This window comes from Phoca vitulina, unplaced genomic scaffold (genome assembly GCF_004348235.1).
Source record: "Phoca vitulina isolate PV1807 unplaced genomic scaffold, GSC_HSeal_1.0 scaffold37, whole genome shotgun sequence".
Classification (NCBI taxonomy): domain Eukaryota; kingdom Metazoa; phylum Chordata; class Mammalia; order Carnivora; family Phocidae; genus Phoca; species Phoca vitulina.
Window position 1 is genome coordinate 14,065,887 of NW_022589740.1, and position 25,883 is coordinate 14,091,769.

Sequence of the window (25,883 nt, forward strand, 5' to 3'; positions counted from 1 at the left end):
TAATACCTTTGATGAGGAGTTCTCAAATAGCAGTACGACAAATCACTTTGGCTGCATTAAACATGTTCCTATTTGCTCTACAGTTGAGCATTGAGTCTCAAGGTGTTGAACAATGAACTATGTTGAACTATGAAATAATTGAAGAAAAAGTTTGAAATCAAAAAGTGCCCACATTTTGGGGCACCTGGGTGGCTCAGTTGGTTAAGCGACTGCCTTCAACTCAGGTCATGATCCCAGGGTCCTGGGATCTAGCCCCACATCGGGCTCCCTGATCCATGGGGAGCCTGCTTCTCCCTCTCCCCCTGCCTGCCGCTCCCCCAGCTTATGCTCTCTCTCTTTCTCTCTCTCTCTGTCAAATAAATAAATAAAATCTTTAAAAAAAAAAAGTGCCCACATTTCAGTTTGAGCCTTTTGAAATAAATATATCATAATGTTTTAAGAAAACTGATCAAAGGAGAATCTAATCAAAGATTTGACCAACATTAAAAGATGACAGCCTCTGATATTCATTTTTACTTCGTTTCTTACTCTCTCCCTTTGAATGTTGGATCCGAGGTTAATGGAGAGCTGCCAGATTGCCAGGAAAAATTATAATAGTTCAAAAAGTTTGCATGTAACTTAGTGACTTTTTATTTTCAAATACACAGTTTTCTCTTTAATTAGGCTGAAAAATATGATCATTTTCTCAATGAAATCTTCTTCACCAGAAAAATATACTATGTTGGTGTGAAATGTTGGGGCTCGGGAGCAAATGGTCAAGAAAACATTTTTGAGACATCTTCAGTGCAAAAAGGGTGGTTTTATTAAAGCACAGGAACAGAACCCGGGGGCAGAAGAAGCTACGCTGAGGTTGTAAGCTGTGGCTGATTATATACTTTCAAGTTGGGAGGGGGTTAGGGATAGCATAAGTCTCTAAGGAATTTGGAAGCAAGGTTTCCAGGATCTTGAGGGGCTAGCTGTTATTAGGAAAAGGTCATTTACTACTATCTAGTAAAACCTTAATCATGAGACCGTTCAGATATATATCAGTTAGCCATAAGCTTGGGGGATGATTGTTAACATATATCTTGGGCGAGAGGGAGTGTAGGGATAAAGAAAGTTTCCAAAGGAATTTGGATCCTGGAGGTTGGGCTAATGTCAACCTAAGATTGCTTTTTGCCTCTAGCAAAATATTAACATTGAGGCAGCTGAGCTACAAGAAGGAGGTCACTGCCTATCTCAAATACTTGTCAATGGGCTATAAAAGTTGTAAGGAAGTTTCATTTTTTTTTTCTTTTGCCTTTGTTCTCCACATCATAAGTATTTAAGATTATTTTAAGAGAGCCGTTTGCCTATTCCTTGAAGGCATCGCCGTATTATGTGTTTTAAATATCAGTGCTACAATTAAAGCCAGAGTGAAATATTTTATCAGGAAATCCTGGAAGATATCTGAGATAAAGACAAAAGCTATGAAAATAATACAGCTGATAGAGCTGAAGCATCTAGTGTAGCTAAAGAATCTTTAGAGGGAAATTGTTATCTCTAATTAAAAAATAAAAGCAGACATCCATTAAATAACAAACAAATAATATAGAAAATCAATAAGGTCAACAATTGGTTCCTTAAAAAGACTAATAAAATTGATAAAAATCATCATAATATTCCGCAAGGAAAAGAGAAAAAAAAGCACAGATTTCCAATACCAACATTAAATGAAACGTAGCTATAGATCCTACAGACCTTTAAAAGCTTAAAAAAATATTCTGAACACTTTATGCTAATAAATTTAGCAATTTTGATGAAATAGAAATTTTTTTTTTTTTAAATCGATTTACCACAGTGCCTGGGTGGCTCAGTCGGTTAAGCTTCTGCCTTCAGCTCAGGTCATGATCTCAGAGTCCTGGGATCCAGCCCTGGTTGGGGCTCCCTGCTCAGCAGGGAGTCTACTTGTCCCTCTCCCTCTGCCCCTACCCCGTTCCTGCTCCTACTCTCTCACTCTGTCTCAAATAAATAAATAAATAAATAAAATCTTAAAAAAAAAGAGAGAAAAATCAATTTACCAAGACTGATACAATAAAAATAGATTATCATGAGGTACCTGGGTGGCTCAGTTAAAAATCAATTTACCAGGGTGCCTGAGTGACTCAGGCAGTATTAAGCATCTGCCTGCCTTCCACTCAGGTCTTGATCCCAGGTCCTGCGATTGAGCCCCACATGGGGGGGTCTGCTTCTCCCTCTCCCTCTGCCCCTCCCCCCGCTCATGCTTGCGCACTCTCTCTCTTTCTCTCTCTCAAATAAATAAAATCCTTAAAAAAAAGAATAGGTTATCAGAATAGATCTATATGGATTAAATAAACTAAATTTGGAATTTAAAAACTTAACAAAACTCAGATGGCTTCACTGGGGAATTCTATCAAAAATTTAGAGAAGGAATAATGCCAGAAGAAGAAGAGGAAAAAACACTTACCAACTTATTTTATGACAGCAGCATAATCTCTGATACAAAAGACAAGAACTTAATCAGAAAAGAAAATTACCACAAATATCTCTCATGAACGTAGGCCCAAAGATCCATAATTAAATATTGGCAAATCAAATCCAGAAATATATTAAAAAGGATAAAACATAATGACAAAGTGGAGTTTATCCTAGAAATGCAGTATTTATTGATTTAATACTTAAAAATCAATAAATATAATTTATGACATTCACAGATTAGAGGAGGAAAATCATATGATACAGATGCTGAAAAAGCATTTGGTGAAATTCAATATCCATTTATGATTTTAAAAAAACTCTTAGCAAACTAGAGATAAAAGAAAACTTAAAACTGATAAAAGTCATCTATATAAAACATATAGCCATTATCTATAAAAAATTAATTATAACTAACATTAATGCTTAAATTTTGAAAACTTTCTCCCTGTAATCTGGAATAAGACAAGAATGTCCTCTCTCACAAAATTCTACTGAACATTTTACTAGAGGTCCTACTCAGTATAATAAAGAAGTAAAATAAAAGCATTGTGTTAAGATTGAAAAGAAAAAAGTGAAATTGTTTTTACTTAAAGATAGCATGATTATCGGGCGCCTGGGTGGCTCAGTTGGTTAAGCAACTGCCTTTGGCTTGGGTCATGATCCTGGAGTCCCGGGATCGAGTCCCACATCGGGCTCCCTGCTCAGCGGGGGGTCTGCTTCTCCCTCTGACCCTTCCCCTCTCATGCTCTCTGTCTCCCATTTTCTCTCTCAGATAAATAAATAAAAAAAATAAAAAAAAAAATAAAAAAAAAAAAAGATAGCATGATTATCTATGTAGAAAATCATGAAGAATATATTAAAAACTACAACTAATAAATTTAGTAAAGTCACAGGATACAAAGTTAATAGAAAAATTCAGTTGTATTTCTATATTCTAGCAATGAACAGCTGTACAATGAAATTCAAGTATAGTAGTATTTACAATGTCTGCTAAAATACACTCAGTGATAAATTTAACAAAAGCATTAAAGACATCTGCAAAATAAAATATTGCTGAGAGAAATTTAAAAGGGCTTGGAAGTCTAAAGACATACCATATTTGTGAACTCAGAAGATTCAGTATTTTCAGGATGTCACTTGTCCCCAAATGCATTTATAGATCCAGTGCACTCTGGAGCAAAATCTCAGCATGATTTTTTTTTTTTTTTTTGGTAGGAATTCACAAACTTATTCTGTAGTTTATTTGAAAACGTAAAAAAAAAACAAAACAAAACTAGAATAGCCAAATCTATCTTGGAAAAGAAGGATTGATATTAGAGGGATACATGACTTCAAAATTTATCCAAAAGGTAGGATAAATTGTAATTTATCCAAGGAATATGATATTAGCAAAAGAATAGAGAAATATATGAACAGAAAAGAATAGAGTGTCCAGTAATAAATCCACATATATATGGCCAGATGATGTTCGCCAAGGAAGCCAAAGCAACTCAATGAGGAAATGCAAGTCTTTCAACAAATTGTTTTGGGAAACGATATCTATATCTATATATTTTGACTTACATCTCATACGAAAAATAATACAAGATGCATCTTGGATATAAAAAGTGAACTAAATCTATAAACCTTCTAGAAAAAAAGAAATATACAGACTATTTGTGTAATGTTGGGGTAGGCAAACATTTCTTAGAGAAGAAACAGAGAATGCCAGTCATAAAGCAAAGAAATGATAAAGTTTAATTCATCAAAATTTAAAAACTTCTCATCAAAAGAAATAAAACACTGAGGAAAAAATAAACTATATGATGGGAAAATACCATTCATATATCTGACTTGAATCTAGAATATACAAAAAAAACTTTCCCCCTCACACACAAAATGGAAAAATGGATTGAATGGACACTTCAGAAAATAAGATCTATAAATGGACAATACTCCTCTGAAAAGTGGCCAACATCATTTGTCACCATGAAAATTCAAATTAATGAGATGACACTCTAGTACCACTAAAAAGCTAAAATGAAAAAGACAAAAAAGAGAATAAAAAAAAGAAAAAGAAATAAAATGAAAAAGATAGCACCAAATGTTGATGAAGATGTGGAGCAACCAGACTCTCACATATTTCTGATAAGAGTGTAAAACACTGGAACTGTTTTTGGAAATCCTAGCACTTTCTTAGAAAGTTAAACACATCTACCTTACAAGCAAGGATTTCCACTCTTAGATATTTATCTCAATAAATGAAATCATATATTCACAAAAACCTTGTATAACAATGTGCATAGCAGTTTCTATTTTTGTTATAATAACCAAAAACTGGAAACAACCTGTTTTTCATTAGTAGGAGAGCTGACAATCAGTGACCTATTCATACAATAGAAAACTACTGAGCAATAAAAATTAACAAAGTAATGATATTTACAAATACATGGATGAGTCTCTTAAAACATTTTGTTGAGTGGGAAAAAAAAAAGCCTTATATAAAACAGTGCATACTTTATGATTCCATCTATATCAAGAGCTAGAATAAGCAAAACTATGCCGGGATGATAAGAATGTTAAAAACCAGAACAACAGGCCAAAAACTGGAGTTGCTTATGCTAAGCCCCACATCACCAAACTGAGACTGAACTCAGTTCAGTTTTGGCTCTCCCAGAAATCGAATCTTACACCCCACCACCACCTTGGCTTAAAAAACATATTTTCTCATAATTCTGGATGGCAGAAGTCTGAGATCAAGGTGTCAAAGAAATGGAATCTTAAAGCAGTCAGTCAGGAATTGCCTGATCAGCTGTAGATAGATAATCTGTCTGATTGACTTCTACCATCCCCTAAAGGAAAGTGACCTTGCAGTAACCCACCTGCTTTTTTGCCTAGTATAACTTCCTTGTTCCCAGTCTTTCCTGTCTACAAGTCTTTCATTTTGTATGGCTCCTCGGAGCTCCTTTCTATGTGCTAGATTGGATGCTGTCCAATTCTTGAATCATTGAATAAAGCCCATGAGATCTTTAAAATGTACTCAAATTTACTTGAATTTTGTTTTTTGACAGTCTTGTGGCAGTGATAGGACTTGAAGGAAACATCTGACAGCTTCAGAGACAAGGAGAAACACAGGCATTGTTATCTGCACACCCTTTGAGTTATTTCTCCTGGTTTCCGAGGGCCATGGGTAAGTTCTTCTCAAATCTGAGCTCCGCTCTCTTTGTGTTGATCAAATTGATCCTGATCAAATTGGCTTTCCAGTCCAGGATTAATGGGTCAGTCTAGACTGACAAAAGACTAACAGATCACCAGTCCTTAGCCCTTGGTTAGTCCACGTTCCAGTCCGGGGCGGCTTAGCAGGTCAGCTTGAGCTGGCAGACAGTTCCACCAAGAACCGTGAGAATTTGGCTTGGCAACCACCAAAAATATGACTGGACAGAAATGTAGGTTGTACATGATTTGCAGCTAGGGATCTACAGACTCTTGCCAGTTTTTGAGGGAATTGTCTGTCTTTTTTCCTTCGGGCTATCTTTGGGAGTTGCTCTGGATCTCAGGAGGGTAGTATCCTTAGCACTCTCTTTGGAGTGGTTGAGTATCTTGAGGCCAAGGGTTGTTCAATACTGCAAAAAATATGTAGTTTGTCCTGGATGAACCTGAGAAGATATTTGAAAGGTTTTTTATAAGTCCCTCTATGGTCAGAAGCTGGCCAAATTAGAAGCTGATAGTCAGAGCTTGATAGGAACTGTGTTTTAGGCATTTATCCCTAAGCTACATGAAAGTATAACCCAAAGGAAAAGAAAAACATTCCAAAGGCAAACAGCTCTAAAATCTGGAACTTAGGAATCTTTGGATTTCCATTTTAGTTGGAGATCTTCTCCCTGATCTAAAGAAGCAAACTGGAGGTAATGTAGTTGGGTGGGTCAGCCCATGATGCCATTCAAGTTGTAACCCAGTTCCATGAGGGTTTAAGAACAACTGTCCACATCTTATAAATGGAGTCTTTACAAGAACAAAAATGCAGCTCTGGAAGCTGTTCAAAGTCCACCTGTCCCTTTTACCAATCCCCAAACCTCTCCTATTTACCTCAAAAGGAGAATTACCCCTGTGTTGTAGTTAATGAAGAAGATCCATAGTCATTTTATGCCGGATGATTTTGTGGTGTGTCTGGCATTTTCTATACAAATATGATCCTCACTGTCTTCCAACCAGAATGATCACCAACCTCTGCAAAGGGATGGGTAACATGGATGCCAAAAGGCAGGGCCAAGTTTTCAAAAGGGAAAGAAAGGAAAGAAAATCTGCTTAAATATGTAAACAAGGACTTGGTGGGGACCCAAGACTTCTGTTGTGCAGGGTTTGAAAGAGAGGATTTGACTGGGACAAATTTCAGGACCCTGAAGGTATTTGTATTCAGCCCTTGAAGTTCTTGCGGGAAGGTCAGTGTGAATCCCTGGAATGCCTGACTTTACATAAGCTGTCTCCTGCTGAGCTATTTGCATAATTATGGCAAAAAGGTAATCTTGCTACCCTCTTCAATTTTGACAATAATATTTTGATACGAACTTTTAAAAAGCATTAATAGATTAGCCTTAGTCTACAAATGATAGAAGAATGGAACAAAAATTATACTGCTCTAATATCTCAATAAAATAAAACAAGATAATGTAATTAGCACGATAAATTTTATGTAAAACCATTTTCCATTCATGGGTTATACATTCTATCCACAATACATTAAATAAAACCAAAATTAAATACCAGCATGGATAATGTTGTATCAAAACTTCATCTTAAAATATTAAAAATAAAAGATCAAAAATGAAAACTAAAAAATTCAAAGCTGATTTTTATTATATTTTTCTTACTATGCGTTAGTCACTCTTCTAAGAGTTCTACAAATATCCATTCATTAAAGTTGGTCCTCCAAGCAGATCATTTGATTTGAGGAAATGTAGACAAATAACTGATCAACTTAAGACTTATTTTCTCTTATATCAAGTGTCAGTAACCCATAATTATTATTCCAGTATTCATTATCACTGTTTCTCATCTGATGTAGTAACAGGAGTAGAAATTTGACTAGTGATACCACTTAATCTGAAAGCCCAAGAATATAAATGTTCATGTACATTTGAGAACTTAAGATGAAAGTCACTAAGTAAAGGTTTTACATTCAGATAAGATTATGTAAAGGAAGTTTCAAGTTGGAGATCCGTTCTATAAGACAGTTGTTTCTTTTACCAGGTTAAAAAAATTTTTTTTGTTTTTTTCTACAGCCAGTTTCCACAAGGACAAGATAAATAATATCTTCTCTAAAGAAATAATCTCACATTTTTTAAGATAAATGTCTACCTTCATTATCTTAGGAGGATACAAACATATATGCATAGTAACAGTTTTACCTATTTATAAAGGGCTTCCAAACTGAAGTGTTGCTTCCATTCTTCTTTGGAAAATAGTTATGTAAGCCTGGATAATCCAATACACCTTGTCCATCTTAGAATGTATAAACAAGAGATCCCCAGTAACACAGATCAAAACAATAGTTTTGTTGTTTTAATCTGCAATATGTTCTTACAGAAAATATCTTGATTGGTACACATACTTAACTTTATAAAATTTATGAAGGATAGGGCAAGAGAGATTGAGAGAGGACTTACAACACACTGGTTTAATTAGGTTTTTTTTCTTTAATTTTTTTCTTTATATCTCATGAATTTAAAATTAAATGGTACCTTTATTACCTGACTTGGATTCCTCTAATGTCCATTATAAATATAGCAAAGTTTCATTATAATATTAGTATTAATATTTTGGTATTCTAGGCTTTGGTGATATAGGGTCCCCTTCACTATACATCAGTAGTAAAAAGAAAATAGTTTAAGCAGGTCATAAACTCATTCTCAGGATAAAATTAAAAGGCAGTTTTATAATTTATATATCAAAACATTTTGAAGTCTTAATACATGGTAGGAAAGAATATTAAGCTCACCAGATATTCCATGTGCTCCTCTATGTTTCCCAGTTGGGTCCACAGACTAGTTTGACCAGTACATGTGCCACTTTTGGGTGAAAGCAGTTAAGAGTCGGTGTGTCTCCATCATTCCTGTCTTCTCCTACCATGGAGACCTTGGAGACTACCCAGTCCTGATAGCAGAGCTGAAAGAGAGAGAAGGGCCTTTATTTTGTTAAAACACTGAAATTTCAGGGTGTATCCATTACCACAGCATAAACTACTCAATCATGTATAATGCATAATAATTTCATGTAATATATATAAACTGAGGAAGATAAGAGAAATATATAAAATCAGGAACAAAAATAATGAAGAGATGAGTGAGTATATAAGCTGTGATCTGTGGAGGAACGGGGGACAATAACAAAAAAGTCAAATCTATTAGAACCTAACTGGTGGGAAAAAGATAGTGAAGATGATAAATAGAAGAGTTGAAGAAATTTTCTGGAAATTGCCTGCAATGGTGGCATTTTGCAGTGGTACCTAGCTTTAGGATTATAAAAATGGGTTAGTTTCCTTTTAAGGCATAAGATTAAAAAGAACTCAATCGTGAGCTAAAGAAGAGTGATTAGGAGATTATTCCGTTATGGAAGTCAAGAATCATGCCCATATGTACAGGAAATGGATCATCGGGAGAACACAATCAACAAGGCAGTATTGTAAATACAAGCATGGACTCTACTGCTATGTCATCTAGCTTTGAATCTCAGTTCCACTATTAACTCTGTGTGACCTTGGACAAGTTGTTTAACCTCTCTGAGCCTCATGTGCCTCACCTGTGAAGAGATTTCTTTTTTTTTTTAAGATTTATTCTATTTTTTATTTCAGAGGTGAGAAGGGGAAGAGGGAGAGGGAGAGACAGAATCTCAGTCAGACTCCCTGCTGAGCGCAGAGCTCTACACAGGGCCCCATCCCACAACCCTGAGATCATGACCTAAGCCAAAACCAAGAGTCGGGATGCCTAGCCGACTGAGCCACCCAGGTGCCCCTGAATGAGATTCCTAACTTGACAGCATTAAAAGGCTGTTGTGGGGACTAAATGAATTACTGCTAGAGCACTAGCATATTGCCTTGCATGCACCTAGTGCTGTGCAAACTCTCCCATTATGTCACTATCAATCTTGATAACTAAGCCATAAAAGTCAGTAGAATAAAAATACTAAGCATCAAGTTTGATGATACCCTATATAAAGTACAGAATTAAAATTTAAGACAATTCACTGATTAAAGGCTGTGATTTAGTTTTTCAAGTTGAGTGAAATATTTTCATAGGCACTAAGGCCCCAGAATATTTCACGTTCTTTATTCAGTTCTCTACTTACAGAAGTCTTTTATTTTTTAAGTGGGAAAGAGAAATGTCTAATTCATTCTGAAGATCAAAAGTTAAATCATTGTACTATTTAGTAGTAACAATTGTTTGGAATGAAATATTGCTTAGGTTTGGAAGCTATTATTCAACTTTAGCTCAGTAATGCTGGATGTTTTCATTCCAGATATGGAAAATATAACAGTGATAGATGATTATTCAATCTGATTTCTGTCCCAAATTTGTAAAATAATTTGACAACGAGTCCAACAAGAATAAAGCATGCATCAAATAAGGAAGTCTACAATATGCATTCCATTTTTCATGCACATCAAATTATCCTTGACATAAGAAATTTGTATTTGTTATATTTTCCCTTCTGCCATGATGATTATTCTATCTTGGCATTGTTTATCTTAAAAATAATAACTGTTAGACAATTCAAGAAGCTAAAGGAGGAGGGGGCACACAAACATTCCCTCAATTATTACAGATTTTATTGCCATTTCTATTAATTGATAATGAGGGTGTTTAGGCTCCCAGTTAACAATCACTAGAAACAGCAGTATCTTATTTAGAAGATGCATCATTCAAATTACAAATTGATGTAATGAATTCTAATGAATCTTTTCCTTCTACATTGAAGTTTAATCCCTATTCAAAGTGGATTAGTTAGTATTTAAATTTATCATAGGATCAAGAGTGATTAGTGGCCTATCATAAAAAAAAAAAAAAAAAAAAAGAATCCCATGAAATTCATGGCTCTTTATCCCGTGCAAGACTGAGGGTGAGCTATTTGAAAAGTTCCGAGGATGGTACATTGTACTGAAAATCTTGCCAGTGATGCCTGTTCCTGAGGTGTTCTGCAGTAAAATGCAGCCCAGAAAGAATGAGGTCCACTTGTACAAAAAATTATTCTCTAAGGAATGAAGCAGCTGCATGCTAATGGTCTGCTAAGTTCTTATTATCTGCATTCTCATTGACTGCTCAGCTTTGGAATGTGTGACTCTAAGTCTCCTTTGCCTGAAAGATTTTCTAAGGAGCTTTTGAAAACATTGAAGCTCCTGAAAGACTTAGCTCTAAGTTTGAAGTTTGACTGAAATGAATATACCAGAGATAATATGGTTTAGTAATTGAAATTGCCATTTTCCTATGGTTGTGTTTATGTCCTTTCAGGATAGGTATAGGAGTGAATTAGATTTGAGAGTACTGCAAACTCAGAGATACCAGAATAATCAGAGTAATAATGACGACGAAATGCCACACTTGCTCAGAACTACATTCTGCTTCTGGGACTGTAACTGATAAAAATACTGAGGTATATCAGAGTTGCCTTTCAAAGTGGCATAATAAAAAAGTCAAAGGTCTTTCTAAAACATCCCAGGCTTCCATTAATAAACAGAATGGAAACATCTTCCCCTGGACTCACATAAACCCATCTCCACGGTTTTCAGTGCATTTACTAGTTTAAAACTAGACCCGATTTTTCTAGAAAAACATAAAATGTTAACAGTGGTTATTTTTAGGAAGTATGATTGGTAGGATGGCATGGCAGAAGTTAGCTTTTTCAAGTATCTCCCCATTGTGTTTGCTTTAGGTGCCTGTTCTTTAGCCCTTTGAACTAGAGAAGCTCTACAGTTCAGGTTGCAAAAATATCCATCTTCCTCTTTGTAACTGAATCCTCTGATTTGAGCAAAGACAAACAGGTCTTATATTTTCTTTTCTTTTAATGTAGTTCCTAATCTTTTTAATTTTCACTTAAAATTTTATATATGTTTTCAGTATGAGAATCTAAACTCATGCCTTCTTTTTCTCCCCAATATCTTTACTATTATTGTAGTAGTCATTCTGGGGAAAATGGGAGACCTGGAATTTTTATTTTGCATATAGAAATTATTTAATTATATGTATAATGTAAAACCACTCAGTCTATGCATTTTTTCTACTGTTGTTTTTGTTTGTTTGTTTGTTTGTTTGTTTGAGGTCTCATGGATATATCCTTCTTTAAGACACTCATGACATAAAACTAAAGTTAACACCCCCTCATCCACACACTCCATGATTTTATAAACACCACTTATATCTTTTCTTAGCTTTTATTCTGCAAAAGCTGGGTCACCTATGTTTGGCATAGGGTTTCTAAACAGTGAAACTATTGACATTTTGCACCAGATAATGCTATGTTGAAGAGAGCTCTCCTGTGCCTGTGAGATACTTAGCATCAACCCTGACCTCCATCCACCAATGTCAGTATCACCTCCCAAGTTGTGATGATCAAAAATGTCTTCAGACATTGTCAAATATCACACGGTGGCAAAATTGCACCCAGTTGACAATCAATATTATAGCAGTCTATGTAATTACAAAATGCTTTTATATGTATTATAGGGTACAATCCAAACATCATCCATTTAAAACAAACAGTACAAGATTAGTATTACATTTTGAAGATGGGAGTATTAAAGTTGAAGAGTTTTGACATAAGTAATATTGTTTCACCCTTGAGAAACTATAAGCATATGTTATGATCACAACTCAATGAAGTTATGATAGAGCTGGGAATATTTTGAGGAAAAAAACTTAATAATGGGTGGTGTCCACTTTCAATAATAGGTAGAACTAGAGAAAAAAGCAACAAGGGAAAAGAAGACTTGAATAACTATAAACCAACTGCAGTTAAGAGACACTTCTGGAACATTCCACCCAATACAACAGAGTATGCATTTTTCTCAAGAGCACATGGAACATTCTCCAAGATATGTGAGGCCATAAAACAAACCTTAATTAATTTAAAAAGATAGGAAAAATACAAATTATATTATCTGACCACAATGGAATGAAATAAACCAATAGCTTGGAAACTAACAATGTGTGAAAATTAAACAACACACATAATCAGTAGGCCAAAGAATAAATCAAAAAGGAAATCAGTAAATACTTTGAAGTGAATGAAAATAAAATCACAACATATGCAAAATCGTGAGATGCAGCTAAAGCAGTGTTTTGAAGGCATTTATAGCTATAAATGTTTATAGTAAGAAAGAAAAAAGATCTCAGGTCAGTAACATGAACTAATATGGGAAATAGAAGAATGAACTAAACTGAAAGCAAGAGAAGAAAGGATATGATAAAGATTAAAATGAAAATTCATCAAATAGAGAAGAGGAAAGATTTGAGAAAAACAGTAAGGCCAAAAGCTGGTTCTTTGAAAAGATCAACAAAATAGACAAATTTTGGTTAGATTGATGGTGAGGGTTGGGGGGGGTGTGGGAAGAAGGAGGGTAGGAAAGGAATATAGAGAACTAACCCAAATTATTAGAATCAGAAATAAAAGAGGTGGGGTGCCTGGGTGGCTCAGTGAGTTAAGTGTCTGCCTTTAGCTCAGGTCATGATCCCAGGGTCCTGGGATGGAGCCCCGTATTGGGCTCCCTGGTCAGCGGGGAGCCTGCTTCTCCCTCTGCCCTTCCCCCTGCTTGTGCTCTCTCACTCTCTCTGTGTCAAATAAACAAATAATTCTTTAAAAAAATAAAGTAGGTGATATTACTATGACCTTACATAAATAAAAGAAGGAACATTAATGAATGTTATGAACGATTATATGCTGACAAATTAAATAACTTAGATGCAATGGACAAACTCTTAGAAAGACCCAAAATACTAAGGTTCACTCAAGAAGCAATCTGAATGGTCCTGTAACAAGAGATGAGACTAAACCGGTGATCAAAAAACAAACCACCAATAAAATCCCAGGCCCAGATGGTTTCAGTGGTGAATTTAAAAAAAAAAAAATCTAAAGGATTAATACTAATTCTTCATAAACTCTTCTAAAAAATAGAAAAGGAGAGAACACTTCCCAAAATTCACCCTGCCGTGAGAACAAAAGCACTCCCTTCCTAGGATACATCAAAAGAATAAAGGAACATAAAATCCACAGCCATCATGTTTTCTAAAAGTGGGAATGCTGGAAAAATACTTAACATAAGTTGAACCTATGAACAAAAATAAGTTGCAGGTTATCTTTCCAACTAACTTACCTCCACTAAGATATAGCAACAGGATAGTTCAAAGGAGTCCTTCAGTGGCTCCTTCAAGATTAACGCCTACTTACTCAAGACAGTTATTCTGATTCTTAAACGTTACTGTCATATTCCAAGATAAATACCCCAATTCCCTCAACCATTGTTCCGATAGTGTAATTTCCAAGTCCATCATGCCCCTCTTCTCTATATGCTTTCTTTTATCATTCTCATGCCAAATTTGGACTGATAAGCCTAGAGTGCAATAGGACATCTATCATCATTGGTTTGGTCACTGTGCATCTAAATAATGAGGAAGATTATTATCCAATTACAAAGTGTGTTGCAAATTTCTCTCTATTATAGAGGTTCTACCACCTAAACCAAGTTAGTTATAAATCCAATGTAATCAGCTAATATGTGTATGTTTCCTCTTAAATAAAATTTTGGAAAACTTAGAGAGACACATAGAATATGCTTAAGGGAGTAAATTTGATTCATCAAGGAAAGTGAAGGGCCTGTTGTCTCATAAGTAAACAGACTGACTTGTATGTTATCTGTCAACTAAATGCAACATGGAGCCAGATCACTTCAGGGTGCTAGACTTTGGTCTATTGCTATATCCTAGTTATTAGGAGCCATTGCAGAAATTTAAATGGGGCTGATGACCTGAACTCCATTAGGGACTCTACTGCATTCCCAAATGTAAGCAAACATTGTATTGTAAATTGCATCAACTCATAATATAGTTAAAATTATTCACTGTGTAACTCTGCCAAAAAGAAAGTCATAGCAAACAGCAAAGTACTGTGTCAAATTTTCATTAAGTTTCTAGTCTCCCTAATTAACACGTTCTCTTCTCATTTGTCCACATTCCTCTGCAGAGCTGGAGATGGGCCATTCATCGGAGGTAGAGCAAAAGTAGGTGCCCAGGAGACAGACTGAATGTCAACAAAAAGGGAGGTCAGAGGAAAACAGATCACAAAGGGAAGAGATTTTTTTTTTTTTAAACACAAAGCATTATAGAGAACTGGGTCTGAGGGACAGTGGCCATACGTTAACTGTAGAAAGAATAAAGAAGTCCAAATCAGGTAGCTCCAAAACAAGTCAAAATACAGAGTGGAAATCAGGATTGTAAAGGCAGAGGAGCATTAGAGACCTACCTCGCTCATCTCTCACTCTGAAATAATGGGGTGGGTTTTGTAGCTGAAAATAGATGAAACAAAGCATTATCTTTTTTTAAGATTTTATTTATTTGAGAGAGAGAGGGAGAGCACAAGCGGGGGGAGGAGGGAAGGGCAGAGGGAGAGGGAGAAGCAGACTCCCCACTGAGCAGGGAGCCCGGCTCAATCCCACCACCTGGGGCTCAATCCCACCACCTGGAATCATGACCTGAGCTGAAGGCAGATGCTTAATGACTGAGCCACCCAGAGGCCCCAAGCATTATCTTTCTATATGCAACTTAATCTGGACCCAATCTTCACTCTACCTCAATAACAAAAAAAATGGGGACGCCTGGGTGGCTCAGTCGGTTAAGCGGCTGCCTTCGGCTCAGGTCATGATCCCAGGGTCCTGGGATCAAGTCCTGTGTCGGGCTCCTTGCTCAGTGAGGAGCCTGCTTCTCCCTCTGCCTCTGCTGTTCCCCCTGCTTGTGTTCTCGATCTCTCTCTCTTTCTCTCTCTCTGACAAATAAATAAATAAAAGAATCTTTAAAAAAATGGATTATACTTGCAGGGGACTTTAATCCAAGGTAGAATTGAAGGAGTCCAGATATTTAGATGGGGAAAAATTGCATCCTTATTTTCACTAAACACTGGAAGTTATCAGTTCTTTCAGTTATGCCTCTGAAAAACAAAATCACAGTGGTGCTGCGGAATTCCTGGCCTTCATCAGGCTGCCACAGTAGTCTATGCCACACCAAAGTTGAAGCACACCAAATACAATAAATTTCAGTGGGAAACCATGGTTCCAGACGCTAGTTTGGATGCAACGTTTAGAACAAATATGGTAGAGCACAGATTCAGTAAGAGGAACCACAGAAACACCGACTCCAGTCAGTATTCAGCAGTTATTTCAAACATATGATAGTCATATTCAAATTCTATTTAAATTTTTTTAAATATACAAATATATATATGGCCCTCAAACTTGATCTAAGTGGCTTCTAGCTACTCCACTCACTTTAATCCAAACTTAAACCTTAATCCTTATGAGTCTCTTTACTTAATATCTTAGTCACAGTTCCTTTAGTAACAACATAAAACATCGTTTGTTGAACTTTTCTAGAATGAAAGCTCTTCATTATTAAGACTATATCTTTGGTTCTTTGGGAAGTGTGAAGCCTAGGCCACCTCAGCTAAGAGCTGCCATCTATTCTAGAGATCCATGAAGCAAGTCATGGGGATCCCCAAGCTATGTTCAGTACTCAGAAAGATCTAGTGTGTTTCTTCTATTTCCCCCTGAGAAGTTTATAAAAATTAAAATGACAGAATCCTTTGCTTTTGGCTGGAATTGTATTAGATTAATGTGTTGATCTCCTGCATCAGATAATCTATTTAGCAGTTATATAATGTCTGTGATTTTTTTTAAAAAAATGATAAAATGCATTTGTTACCACTCAATACATGGAGCTTTTTGTGAGAGTCAAGGAAGATTTTGATGATGAAATGATTGAAGAACAGGAGCCTATATGGGTTTTCAGGAGTTTCAAGTAAACTAATACAATTTCACTTTCTAATTCCAACATCTTAACTAAAAATTTAGCCACAGTGAAAATTGTGGAAGGGATGACACTTAAAAAAAAAAAAAAAAAAAAAACCAGAATCAAAAATTTGAGAGAGCAGTTAGTGGGACAGGGGCAGGGTAGAGCAGGGTTCTCGAGAACTCCTAGGGTCCCGTATTGCCAGAGCATTAAGATAGAGAGACGATACGTAGAGAAATGTTAGGAGTGTAAAACCAACTTTGATCATGTTCGCTGAGGTCCGGTCATGCAAGCGGGGGTTACAGTAATCATCTCTCTCCTGATTGGAGCGAGCGGGTTTCCTTTAGAGATGCGTCGTGTTAGTTTGCATAAATTACTTCAGCTGCTTACGTAGTAACACACTGGCTCCACCGTTGGCTTTGCTTTTGCTGGAGGATGTTATGGATTATCCTGTCTTCTGACCAGGTATTAATAGATCTCTCCTCAGCAACCCACAAGTGATTAATGAGATGAAAAGATAAAATCCCCCACCTGCTGCAGCAGCCCTGAAAGCTGAATTAATGAGAGACTGAGAGAGTGAAAGAACAAGGAAGCAAGAGAGGGAGGGAGGGAAAGAGAGAGAGAGTTCTCCCGAAGCAGCTTACCTTCACTAGACAAGGCAGATCTGCTGCCTGTTTGGCTTGGCTTCTAATGATCCTCTTTGTGAATGAGTTAGTGCCTTCTAAACAAGTGCACTAGGAGCAGCCAATTTAAGAGAAATTACATATTCCTAAAATGATTGCCATGTACACCGCAAAATTTTTACCTGACTCTAGGACTGTAATCTTAGGGAGATGAAAACCTTATCCTCATTACTCCATATTTAAGCAAAATAAATTGACTATAAAAATTAAAAAGAGAAACCCAAGCTATGAGAATGCATCAAAGGGAGGTTTTCTTGGTGCAGAGCTTAGACAAGCTATGGGCTGTGGGCATTCATACTTTCATCAGCTGTATTTCCAGAGAATGAATCCAATGAACACTATAGTTGCTGTTCTATGTTTGTGGGGGAGGGCGGCCCAAATAGGAGGAATTCTTTTGTTACATGGATAAGAAGTCCTTACATGTGAACCACAGATCATGGGTTCTCGTGCAGCAGGGAAAGGATGGGGGTGGGGGACTTGCTCTCCCTGCATTGCTTCTAACTCGGAGGGTCGCTCCCTCTCCAGTATGCCAGTCCTATCCCAAGAAGGAGCTGAAAATTCGATTGGTCTAATTAGGATGCTATAAGGCCTGTTTAATAGTGGGCCAGATCACTGCTGTAAAAGCACTCTGCGTTTCCTCTTCTTGTGCTGTGGGTAGGGTGCATTCATCACTGTGAGCATGGTGACCAGCTGGGGTACAGTGAGAGTGTGGATAAAAGATGAGCCTAACTCACAAAGTTTAAATCAGTTCTAAGATAGAGATCTGCTTTGGAATAAGAAATGGAAGAAATGATCTAGATTATTATTGTTATTGTTTTCAGTCAATCTGACATAGTCCATGTTTTATTGACTCGCTTACTAGATTGTAAGCTCAATATATAGGCATTTCTGTCACTTTTATTCACTGCAATGGACCTAGGACAGTGCCTGGCATAAAGTAGATGTTCAGTGAAAACTTTTGAAAGAAGAACATCTTGATTTCCACTCACAGTATACCTTATACATGCACCTACCTTAGAAGTCTCACAAAAGAGGCAGCATTGACAAAGGAGGGTTTAGATACATCTGGATTACCTAACTATACTGTCACTTTGAGACAACCAAAACCTATGGTATTTCACTACTACTGGTTTTTACTAAAACTGGGGAAGGTGGAAAATCCCAGCTATGTTATGACGTTCAAGGAGAGGAAATCTTTAACATGTACTAAATGTAAAAAAATTATATTTGGCTTAAGTTTAATTATATTTTGATCCAGTGAATAAAACCTCAGTAATACTTAAGATGGTATATCACAATCCAAGTTAAGATGGATGGAGTATAGGGGTGCCTGAGTGGCTCAGTTGGTTGAGCATCTGGCTCTTGATTTGAGCTCAGGTCATGGTCTCAGGGTCATGGGCTCGAGCCCTGCATAACCCCTTCTCTTTCTCCCTAAAAAAAAAACAAAACAAAACTGGATGAAGTATAAATACCTCCAGGAAGTCCAGCACCTTTCAGCAAAACGTCTGCAAAGACCTTTTCTCTAGTTGATTTCTTCAGATGTTATAATATAGTCAGCTTATGTTCTTGGTTTTTAAAGGATATGTGAGATTTATAGAGACTAGAATATCTTTCCATTATAAAAGAAAAAATGGATGGATCTCCAGCTATATTTCATTCCTAAAGGGAATTCTGTCCTTTACCAAAAATACATAGGAGAAAAAAAAATCTTTTCTTTTGTAAAAATATCACTTGTTTAAATTGTAAATCAAATTCCTTCAATTATAATCTAAAAATAAAATATTCAGCTTAGCATCAATCAGCAATTCTTTGTTTGGCTGTGTGTGTGTGTGTGAGCCAGAAAATGATCCTTCTACTGATGTTTCTATTTGTTTTCTTTTTAAATAAGATAATTATAAACTAGTTTTACAGTAAAAATACTTATATTTTGTTAGTTTCTCAAACAACAAGGAGTCAACATTGCCCCCAATTTTGCCAACAAAAAGGCTAAAAATATAGTCCAACTTACTATTTGATTATCTGCTAGTGGAATAGAAGAAAATTATTTTTTTCTGGCATTATATCCTAGTGCTTCTGAGATATGACCTACTTCCCCTAAGTATTGTATATTTTTATTATTAGATCAATCCAAAGTATACCCTGGAACACATTCTTTGGCCTCCATGTGTTTGCAATTCACTCAAACTTACTCTAGCTTGATGTGGCCAAAATGTATGGAAGGACTATATAAGATTCAGCATACAAAATTTGCCCTTAGCCAAATTGTAGAGAGGGTACTGTAGATACACTTATCTCTGTTAAAGAGCGTCTACTTTGAGACACCTATCTGGGTTCCCAGTACCAAAGAAACTTCTACTTCTTCTGAGCAACTGGCATTCTTTGCTCTTTAGGAGTCTGTGTTTTAATACCAATAACACCATTGCTTGAATGCTAAGGAACTCAGAGCCAGATTTGGCTATATTAGTACTTGTGGTCTGCATTTAGTGTACTGACTCAAATTCTGTGTTCCACACAGGACTGTGGAAAGGAAGGAACTCAAAATTAGTAATTGAAATGAAAAATGTTATGCTTGAAATAATTAAAATAGTCTCCAAACACATTCCTGTTTGGTTATAATTTAATAATTATAAAGGTTTCAACTATAATGGCAAAATGCAATGATCTTCAACTCCAGGTGTCAGTGATGAACCTCAATTAGGGAAACAAATAAATGAGAAAAAAATTAATAAGAGATAAGCGGTGGTACTCTGATAATTTGAAAACCAGGTCCCATTTCCTCTGAATAGGTGTCTTTTTCAGGCTCACATTTTGCAAAGACTCTCAAGAGAAAATATAAAAGCTATGGTGTAAATAATAAATGCAATAAATAATAGAGAGCTCGGTGGGACTCGTTGTGGGTCATTTCTCCAGGGTCATTTCTCTGCCTATTCTCCACTCATTCCTTTTTTGAGCAACATCACTGAGTTCTCCAAAATTTGCCCCTATTTTCCTTTTAATCATTCAAACTGCCATTCATTCTGTCTTTTGGGGAGAGACGGGGGTGATGGTAAGAGTGGTTCCCATCACCCTTAAAACAGAGCAAGGTGTGAATAAGTCTCCCAAATTCCTCACCCTTTCCTCATAGTCCTCAATAGACCCAGACAGGTGTACTCAAATTAAAGTCATGGAGAGATCTTCTTGTGTATTTTTTGTTTCTCTTCTTTTATTTCCTATTTCTCTCTTTTTTAATGATCCTGGGAAAACTGCACAGTTAAAAAATAAAAATTAAAAAATGGTTAAAATACTAAAAGCTAAATAAACTTTAAGTTAGTAGTTGACTCTACAAGCCCCTGTCTATAAGCAGCCAGAGTATGTCAGCGAGAACTCATTCCCCATGGCTGCATGTCAATGGCCTTTCTGCTCTTATTTCCATGGAAACTGAAGGAGTTTTGCCAGAATAAAGCAAGGGAGAGTTTTCATATAGTCCTTTATCTCCTCATGTTAGCAGAAGAACAGTACCCAACCTCTGCCCAACCCCTAGAATTGTTAGGCCAAGGAGAATAATACATTTTGTTACTTCTCAAGCATCCTTATTTCTATTCAATTTCTACTTTATGAGAAAAGAGACAGATGATTCAAAGTGGAATTTCTCTTGGTTTCTCCCCAATACTTTAAGTAATATCAAACATTTCAGCCCTCTGTTATAAGACAAAGTGATGCAAAACCCAGAATTCCGTGCCTATGAATGAACTACATGCAAAAGCCAAGACTTTTTATGAAAAACTAGTAATCCTAATAATAGACACTTGCCAACAGTTTCATGATGGTATATCCTCAGGAGCAATTAACTTCAAAGCCTCTTCATTGTTGGGCTGACAAACAGTTTCTTCTGTGAGGACAAGTTTGATATAGGTCACAGATGATTAATGTCCAAATCTCAGTGAAAAAATCTGACTTTCCTCTATTTAATCTTCCAAACTGAGCAATTCTCTATTTAGGCTTCTTGTTAGAGCTCAACAGATGAAATTCAAATAATCACACTCCTTTACCAAGACCTGTCTACAATTCCATTTAGATATCTTCCTGCTTTCATTCTTCCAGCAAATGTTGTTGAATACCTATTATGTGCTAGGTACTAGACTTTCTGTCACTACATAGAATTGACAAAGTTCCTGCCTTCTGGAGCTTACAACCTAGGAAGTGACCCAATCAATCCATAAAGCCAAAATTACATAATCGCAGATTTAGAGGTGCTAAGATGAAAGGAAAATAAATACTGTAAGAGGGTCCTGAAAGGAGCTAAGTAAGGCAATGAGGAAACATTGACCAGATAAGAAGGACAAGAAAATGTGAGCATTTGAAGTATCAGAGGAAGAGAGCTCCAGGCAGAAAAGACAGAAGTACAAATGATCCTAAAGCAGAGAAGAGACTGATGTATTTGAGGACCCGAAAGGAATCCCAGGATGCTGAGAGGCAGTAAATGAAGAAAAGAGTGAGAATGGAGATACAGTCAGAAAGATATATCAAGGCTATATCATCTACTACCTTGTAGAGCATAGTAAGAGGGTGGACTTTACTCTATTTGGGAGATGATGGAAACTTGGGTAAGTTGGATAGCAATGAAGATGGAGAGAAATGGATTCCTGTGGAATTCACAGGTCATACTGGTGAAATGAATGAAGAAGATAAAAAAAAAAGGGATAATAAGGATGATTCTCAAATGTCTGGTTTTGCAAGTGGATAAGGTCATTTTCTGGGATGGGGAAGATGGTAAAAGAAATAGATTTAGAAGAGAAAGCCGTGGACTCCATTTTAGAGATTTTTACTTTGAGGTGCCTGAGAGATATGTAAGTGGAATTGTGAAGAATTTAGTTATGTGTTTAGTTATGTATTGGAGCTCAGAGGCTTGCTCTTGGCTGGAGATGGGGATTTTAGAGTCATCAGGAGTCTTGGGAATTAATGAAATCTTTTAGGAAAAGAGTATAGATAAGGAGAACATCCTCCTAAGATACGAGCCTAAAGATCATCAACATACTGAAGTGCTTTTTCAGAAAGAAGCTATATTGGGAAACAAACAAGAAAATAAGAATAAATTTCAAGATGAAGGAAGTAGTCAACTGCACCAAGTATGATGAACAGCTGAATTTCCTTAAATGGAGTTCACTGGTTAATAGGCATGAGCAGTCTCAGGAGGGTGTTGATAAAAGAAGTCAAGGTGGGGTGCAGAGAAAAGTACCTCAAAAATGAGGAAACAGGCAGTATAGTTAGGCAGCTTATGAAATGTAACACAAAGTAGCTAAAAGGTAATGAGACAATGGAGGGTTGTTTCGCTTTGTTTTATGATTTAAAATTTTATATCAGGTTTATCTGATGACAGGAATAATGCAGAGGCAGAGATTGAAAGAATGGTGAATAATGGTGTGAATTTTTTTTTTTAAAAGCAGAGATCTTGAGAAATAGAGATGTTGGGTTGCAGAGGCAGAGATTGAAAGAATGGTGAATAATGGTGTGAATATTTTTTTTTTTAAAGCAGAGATCTTGAGAAATAGAGATGTTGGGTTCCAGAAAGTATTAGCCTTCAAGAGGATGAAGGACACTTTTGTGTGTGTGTGGCAGAAGGATGGAGGGGGAATTAGATAAAGATGCCGATTCATGTAAGATTTGGAGGCGGGGGAAGACGACAGAACTTACAGCTCTTGATTTCTTTTTTTCCCAATGTAATTGAATAAATGTGAAGAAGGGAAATTTTGAAATAATCATTGAACATAGAGGAAAAGCTTTGTAGAGAAGTCCTGGGCAGTACTGAATACTCACTTAAGGCTGGTGATTTTAACTTATTCTGGTACAAGTCAGCTACTATACATGATTTTCTCCAGTAAGGCTTACCTGCAAAAGGAGTAGGCATAAAAAAAAAATTAGCTGATTGGGGCTAATGTAGGATTGAGGTTTGTCAAAGAGAATAGATAAAGACTAGGAAGTAGAGAAAATTTGTAAGGAAATGATTACAATGATTTAATGATTACAGTGATTTAATGGTTACATAAAAAGTCAAATGAAAGCACGGGCTTTTACACAGAGGGCCCATGTAACAGATAATTTTATAAACTCAAAGGATTTTACCAATGCTTAAATTTAGGGTCTCTATTTGTAAAAGTGGTTGTAAATCTGTAAAGTAGAGGTTCAGTGCTTCTTGTTCCTGAATAAAAGCTTAAGTATGAATAGAGAGGTGTTTATGGATGTCAAGTGCCCAAAGAAGTGGACTGTGCTCAAGAGTGTCTGTGGCTTTTATCTCCATCCTTGCCTTTCTATAATCCCTTTCATACCTCTGACTGAAAGCTTGCATGCCACATTGCTGAAACCCCCTTGCCAGTTGAATTTCTGATGGATCTGTCAATGGAAGGCAGTACTAGGAGGTATAAAATTAGGGAGAAGGGAGATGCCATTTTTCCCCTCCTTCTCGTCAACTCTCCAGCAACAGCAGTAGCATCCATGGGCAATTGAGAGTAACTCTAGGTGACTGGGGGCTCTAGCGGTGTTGGTGGCAATTTCAACAGTGTCAGGGGCAGTCCAGCCTCCTGGATGAGTCCAACTCAGTGACATCAGTGAGGTTCCATTTACAGCAGACACAACAGCAACCCCTCCAGCAACTCAGTATGGAGGACAGGGTCCCTCCAGGCTAGGATCATTTAGCAGCTTTAGATCTTGAATTTTTTTTTTTAAGATTTTTTATTTATTTGATAGAGACACAGCGAGAGAGGGAACACAAGCAGGGGGAGTGGGAGAGAGAGAAGCAGGCTTCCCACTGAGCAGTGAGCCCGAATCGGGGCTCGATCCCAGGACCCTGGGATCATGACTTGAGCCGAAGGCAGACACTTAACGACTGAGCCACCCAGGTGCCCCTAGATCTTGAATTTAAACAACCAACCAACCCCCCCTCCTTTTTTTTCAGTTTCCTTCTACTTCTCCTATTTGCTTTCCAAGACTTTCCAAAACCTTTTAATCAATTCCCTGAATTAAATCCTCTCTGCTTGAAATATCTTGAGACATTTCCAATTTCCTAGTTAGATACTGCCTGGTAAAGAGTAGAGAAGAATGGGGACCAAGAAGATGAGTAGAATCAATCAGTACTGTGCTCAAAAGGCAGATGTCAAATCATATCCAGAAAAATTACTTATGTATACCAGAATTCAGGACAAGCTCAGATCTCACAAATATGTCATATCCACGTAAAACTATGAATTCATAAAATGTGGTACAGACAGGAGTATCACAGTCAGACAGAAGTATGCCCTTTAGTTAGCATTTAATAATCCAGCAATTTTCTAAGGTTTTATAGGACAATAGTTTTTGAAAATGCTTTAAAACTTTAAAATTTCATGAAAAAAATGAGAAATGCTAGATATTATACATGTAATTTCTGTTTATTTTCACATAAATTATGTATGTATTATATATATATAATATATAAATCTTTCTCTCTCTCTCTCTCGTCTGTCTCTGTTCCTTTTCTCATAACACCTAGTAACATCCCATTTAACACCCCATGAAACAAGTATTCTGCTGAATGCACTTTGGGAAACTCTGCTGTGAGGGAAGCTGCCCATCTGGTCCGTCTATTCTGGACTCTTAAATCTCAACTACAGTTGGCAGTGCAGCACACTTTGACCAGATATCTATATATAAAAATGTTCTAGAAACTTTGAAGGCAACAGAAAGATTAGTGGGAATGATTAAGCCAACACTGTGAAATGAATAATTCCCAGTTTAATAGTTAATTTCATTCTAAATATACAAGTGTGGATTTACATGCACACATACGTACACAAACAGCAAACTCCATATAGTAGTAAACAGTGAGTTCTGATGTTATCCACCTCCCCCATAACATAATTAGTGGTACTGTTGTCTAATGAATGACTGAATGGATAAATGACCTAGAAACTGAGGCAGTTCTCAACCTAACTAGATAAGCTGTTCATTAAGTCAGACCTTTTGCACTTTCATTCATCTTTTTCACTCAGTAAACATCTCTTTGTGTCCTTACTATGTAGTAGGTCCAGCTAGATGTTGGGGAAATAAAGATACGTAGGACAGAGCTGCTGCCCTTGAGAAATTGAGGTTCAGAGAGTGAGAAAGACAAACACATGAGGAGGTGTGTATGAAAGTAGTGTGCCTAGGAAAGTGCATTTTGTACAGTGGCAGGGAACAGTGGTAACAGCAACACAAATGCCTAACACAGCCCTGTATTTGAGTATGTGCTAATGTGAAAGGGAAGGAGAGCCATGGACAGTGTGTGTATGGGTAGGGATGTGGGAGAAGAGGAAAGCTCTCCTTCAATGCTGTTTGTGGTGGCAAAAGTGAAAGCAGGTAGGAGCAAGAAAACCATCTCAGGGAGCGGCTACATTAGCATACAAGGTTGGAATAAAAATCAGGAAGTTGCAATAAGAGAGGATCCTAAGTGCTATACAAAGGTGACTCTGAGTTATGAAAAGGGGCACATTTCTTGTGCAATTTCTACCTTCAGGGAAGGCACAACTTAATTCAAACAAATGAATGCTTTATGAAAGAATCACAGATCTCAGCAATAGGTATTCTCTTAACCTCCATCCACCCTGCTCAAGGCATACCTGGTAAATTCTGACTTACCTCTTGTGCTTCCTACTAAATATGGTTGTCATATTCAGGGTTCTAAGAGTAAGAACAGAGAACGCTGACGCTCAACAGGCTAGTTCAGGTATTTCTG